This window comes from Coregonus lavaretus (genome assembly GCF_964263955.1).
Source record: "Coregonus lavaretus genome assembly, chromosome: 31".
Taxonomy (NCBI): Eukaryota; Metazoa; Chordata; class Actinopteri; order Salmoniformes; family Salmonidae; genus Coregonus; species Coregonus lavaretus.
The window spans coordinates 35,036,293-35,042,510 of NC_140018.1; positions in this window are offsets into that span (position 1 = coordinate 35,036,293).

Below are 6,218 nucleotides of genomic sequence, written 5' to 3' on the forward strand. Positions count from 1 at the left end.
GGCCAGAGATACCGTTGTCGTTCTAGTAAACCACTCCTACATTAGGAGACGAAACAAAATATTTGTCATACATGCATTATGTTTAATCGCCACGAGAGGTCCGTATAGGGCTCATTGTGGGTGAGGTTGGAAACTGATAAGTGGTCCAGTGGTCGAAGTATGTGACATTTGGTTAGTAGGCAAACGGAAGTGTCCTCCCTCCTCGATAGGCACCTGTCATCGAGGACACTCATGTGTATCCTACCACGGAAGAGTTTTTAAATCAAAACTGTAGGAGCAGTCAAAACCGAGCTTATAGACCGGAACCCTGGCCCCTTGGTTCAGTCTCCTCGCCGACTCTCCTCGATTACATTTGACCTTTTTCAAAAGGAGGTGAGCGAGGAATGCAGGAGAGAGGACGCAGGAGATGAGCAAATCTAATTGATAAAAGGCCAATGGTGTGCAGGAATGTAGTGCTGCAGTAGCACAGGGGAGCATTGCTCCCTCATACAAAAAAAAGGAGAACACATGGAGCTGGTATTCTCAAATGTATACATTCTAAATACATCATATTTAATTACCACTAAAATTCCATGAAAACAATAGAATGACAAACTAAGTAAATATGTAGGCTATAGCAGCTTATAGGTAGTTAAATTGTGGTTTCTTCCATCCCTTCCCTCTTGTCTTTCTCTGGTGGTAGCAACTAACTGTAAGTGTGTGCAGAAGCCCAAGGGTCAGAGGCTTGACCACTTTGAGCGGGCCAAATCCGTCATAATAAGAACTGCCACTGTTCTCAAACCAGTTTCTTATGGACTTGGGGCTCAGGTATGACACACTTGAACTCGCCCTGCTGTCCGAGTGCTTAGCTTACAGAAAAGGCCTACCACCTCTATTGCGTATGCAGACAAACTGATCCACCGCATGAACCTTATCATCACACCAACGAGATCTAGGATCCAAATTCACTGAGTATCTAGGATCCAAATTCACTGAGTGGTCGGGTAGCCTTTTTGGAATGTTTATCCGACTGAATAAAAAAATAAAAAAATAATAATAATATGTCCCCCCCACTAATAAAACCAAAGTTGCGCCCCTGAGTCCTACTCATCACTTATTATTATTATTATTATTACAAATACAAGAATATCACTTCTCACAATGGTGCTCATTTAGTAAAGTTAGAATAAAGCAGAATTAATGTCTTGCAAGATCACATAATGATTAATTTGTATTTTACATAACAGAACCGAATACAGTGTATACTGTAGCATAAAATGACTATAATATGTTACACCAAAAACACCTCCTCAGTCATTTCTTATCTGAAGCTGAATACTGGTAGTCCATTTTTTCTCCTCATGCGGCCAAAACTCAACAGCGCGCGCCACTTGGCAGGATATATTATTTGATTGAAACAAAATAGGCCTACAAGAAAGGCTTATAGTTTGTTAACACCATCTGCTTAATTAGTGCACAGTAATTCAAGAAGATCTAAATACATATTCCCATGAAACTGATTAAGATCAGATGATTGGCATGCAGTTTGGACATTTCACCAGTAAAATGTGAATAATTATAATTCACGATTGACAGATACGGCCTATTTTGAAATTAGGCATGCCTAACTTAGTGTTTAGGACTATTGAAAATATAACATTTTCTTGAGACTATGTGTGGGCATAGGCAGAAGTTGCAATTGGAGGATGCATTTTATGCATAGGCATATTCTACAATGATATTCAATAGCCTACATCTGTCGGTACAAACTTTGATTGAGAAATTAAGACATAATTCACCCCCCAAAAAATTGCAGGGTGGGTTTGGCGGATGCCAGAAGAACGCTACCTGCCTGAATGCATAGTGCCAACTGTAAAGTTTGGTGGAGGAGGAATAATGGTCTGGGGCTGTTTTTCATGGTTCGGACTAGGCCCCTTAGTTCCAGTGAAGGGAAATCTTAACGCTACAGCATACAATGACATCCTAGACAATTCTGTGTTTCCAACTTTGTGGCAACAGTTTGGGGAAGGCCCTTTCCTGTTTCAGCATGACAATGCCCCCATGCACAGAGCGATGTCTATACAGAAATGGTTTGTCGAGATCAGTGTGGAAGAACTTGACTGACCTGCACAGAGCCCTGACCTCAACCCCATCGAACACCTTTGGGATGAATTGGAACACCAACTGCGAGCCAGGCCTAATAGCCTAACATCAGTGCCTGACCTCACTAATGCTCTTGTGGCTGAATGGACGCAAGTCCCCGCAGCAATGTTCCAACATCTAGTGTAAAGCCTTCCCAGAAGGCAAAGGGGAGGGCAAAGGGGGGGGGCAATTCCATATTAATACCCATGATTTTGGAATGAGATGTTCGACGTATTTTAACAATTTAGCAGTCTTATGGCTTGGGGGTATAAGCTGTTCAGGAGCCTTTTGGTCCCAGACTTAGCGCTCTGGTACCATTTGCTGTGCGGTAGCAGAGAGAACAGTCTATGACTTGGGTAGCTTGAGTCTTTGACCATTTTTAGGGCCTTCCTCTGACACCACCTTGTATAGAGGTCCTGGATGGCAGGGAGTTCGACCCCTGTGATTTACTGGGCTGTACGCACTACCCTCTGTAGCGCCTTGCAGTCGGATACTGAGCAGTTGCCATACCAGGCGGTGATGCAGCCAGTCAAGATGCTCTCAATGGTGCAGCTGTAGCACCTTTTGAGGATCTGAGGGCCCCATGCCAAATATTTTCAGCCTCCTGAGGGGAAACAGGCGTTGTCGTGCCCTCTTCAAGACTGAGTTAGTGTGTTTGGACCATGATAGGTCCTTAGCAATGTGGACGCTGAGGAACTTGAAACTCTCAACATGCTCCACTACAGCCCTGTCGATGTAAATGGCGGCGTGTTTGGCCCTATGTTTCCTGTAGTGTATGAGTGTGGTTTGGAAGGAATGTTTGGTATTGCGAGTGACTCCACCATATAAAGGAACTGAGATTGAGAGGAAAGCACGGGGAAGGAAGAAGGGACGTTTCTCAGGGCTGTTTTGCAAGTTCATGTTTTTGCATTGACATCTCAAAGGAATCCTCACTTTCAGTAATTTGCACTTTTGACTAAAGGTTGAAACAGTTCTAGAATCACATGCAGCTGAGACTCTACAACAGGCAGGCCCCACCACAGTAACGATGGACACGCCATGGGGCTGACAGCGAGAGATTAGAGAGAGAACTGGGATGTCATAGTCCCATATGGAGGGGGCCTTGGATGGAGGGGAGGTGCCAACCATTGAGGAGGAGAAGGTGAGACGGGTCTTCAAGAGAGTGAAATCCAACAAAGCACCCGGACCAGACAAAATCAAGGGACAGCTACTGAAGGAATGCTCCGATGAGCAGACATCTTCTGCACTCTCTTTAACAGCTCCCTCTCAGAACATATGGTTCCTTCACTCTGGAAGACCTCTGAGATCCGACCCGAAGAACCATCCAGCGGAGCTGAATGACTATCGTCCTGTGGTGGTTAACGTCAGTCGTTGTGAAGCGCCTTGAGCGCTTGATACACACACATCTCAGGTCTCATGTGGATGAATATCAGTGGAGGATGCAGTCCTGATGGTGTTGCACAGTGCCGTGACACACCTGGAGAGGCCTCACTCTTATGTGTGCATCCTTTTCCTGGACTTCTCCTCTGCTTTTAACTGTATGCAGCCTCACCTTCTCTATGACAAACTCTCCCACCTACAGGTGGACTCCAGCATTACCATATGGGTGCTGGACTTCCTGCTGAACAGGGGTCAGTATGTCAAGATCAAAAACCCAACATCCCTTCCTCTGTGTACGTCTACCGGTTCCTCTCAAGGAACTGTCATCTCCCCAGTGCTATTCTCCATATACACCAATGACCTGAGAGGCTCCGACGGGGACTGCTTGGCAGTGAAATATGCAGATGACTCTTCCCTTGTCGACCTCTCAGATGACACACTGCATTTCCAAACAGAAGTAAACAGAGTTCATGACTGGTGCAGTAACCACTACCTCACACTCAACATCAACAAAACAAAATAATTGCTAATTGACTTCCGGAGGGATGCAGACCCAGTGAGCCATCTAGTCCTGGGTGGTGAAGAGGTAGAGAGAGTTGGGAGTTTTAAGTATCTGGGAACCATTATAGACAGCACACTTTCTTTTAATGCCAATACTCAGAAGATCAATAAAATATGCCAACAACGACTACCTCCTGCGCAGACTGAGACAACTGAATGTCAACACCCGGATACTCTCCAACTACTACACCTGCCATATAGAGAGTGTGCTGACTTTCCGTTTCCTGGCCTGGTACTGTGGGCTGTCAGTGGCTAATAAGGGTATCCTCAGGTGGACTGTGAACCTTGGGTCCAAGCTCTGCAGGCTGTAGTGCAGGGGGCTACAGGGCCTCTGATAAACAGGCAAGGGACAAGGCCAAGCGCTTCATAGAGGACCCCACACACAATATTGTGCAATGTTTTGAGCTGCTGCCCTCCGGAAGGAGATTAAGGGTCCCACTGTTCAGCAAGAATAGGAGCAAGGCAAGTTTCCTTCCATCAGCCATCAGGTTGCTGAACAGTGGGACTTAGGAAAGATGCAGGCCCAATACACGGTCAGACAGTAGGCCGCAGAGACTTTAAATATGTGAAAATGTAAATGTGTGACTTGTGTACCAACTTTCCAGTTTTCCGTACTGCATATAATATATTGTGTTGTGTTTGTGTATTTGTAGGCTGACGTCACAAAATGAATTGTCCATGTAAAATGGACAATAAAGTATATCGTATCGTAGTCAATCAATAATCAGCCTTGTCAGGCAATGTGCTGTTACAAAACATGTATTCTAGACTTTGCAGTCTTGGTATTCATGTAAGCCAACTGTATGTGAATCTTATGTTGCTGTTGTCAGCCGGTTCTCATTCCAAGATGAAAAGAATGATAGGGTAACACTTAAAGCCTGGAGGTAAAATGCATTATAAGGCAGTTATAATGCATAAGACTTGTCATATAAGCATACATGAGCCCTTATTATCATCTCATAATAATCCTGACTAAATACAATAGCAGCTATTTTGAGTCAGTTGAAAATGTCCTACATAGAGAGACATAACATATTATAAGCCTTATAATAAGCTTTATAATAAGACATTGTGAAGGCCCATGCATGGGTATGTTTGTATTTCTATGGAACACATTAGTCATTTAGCAAAAACTCTTATCTGGAGAGATTCCCACATAAGATTGCTTAAGCCCAGTTTGTGTTACTCAATGTTTTCCAGTCATGGACTATCACAGGACTAACAGAGGCTTTTGACTTTCAGTCATGTTAGGTTAACATCGATGTGACCAAGTTCCAGCCAAAACCAAAGGGTCAACATTTGTCCAAGGTCTAAATCAGAGGTATGAGGTTAGCCTTCCTGTGAACCCAAGGGGCACCTCATGTGATGAAGAAGGAGCCAAGGAGGGTTCACTGCCGAAGTAAACAGGCTGACCCGACATACAATCCACCATAACTCAGATCTTTACTACAGTACAAGCATATTGAAAACTTAGACAAAGGCCCATACTTGCTAAGCCTTTGTGCCAGATGAAAACTTTACACTTGCCTTTTCGAGGATTTAACACCTAAAACAATGCTAAAACTATTAAACTATTTTTATTAACCCATTCTCTTCTTCTTACTCCTAATCTTTACTTTACGTTTTTGTTCTGTCCTCAATGTTTGATTCCCTTTTGGAAAAAACAGATGCAAAAACACTGGGCACTTACCCCAGGACACTTCAACAGATGAATCCTGTGAATACACAAAAATCTATGTAGACACTGAGTGCTCCTTTTTACTCAACATTTTTTTCTGGGATAGTCACCTCTTAAAGTATCCTGGAAAAGGGAATGCTTTTTGGGGGATTATCAAGTGTCACGCCCTGGCTCTGGGACTCTGTTTTGTTGAGCCAGGGTGTGTTGTTTCTATGTGTTTTATGTTCTAGGTTTATTATCTAGATTTTGTGTTTCTATGTTGGCCGGTGTGGTTCTCAATCAGAGGCAACGTGTATCAGCTGTTGCTTGTTGTCTCTGATTGGGAACCATACTTAGGCAGCCTGTTTCCCACAGTGTGTTGTGGGATCTTGTTCCGTATGGTTTGTATTGTAACCAAGGACTTCACGTTTCGTATCGTTTGTTGTTTTGTTCGTGTGATCATTCAAATTAAAAGTATGTTCGCATTCCACGAACATCA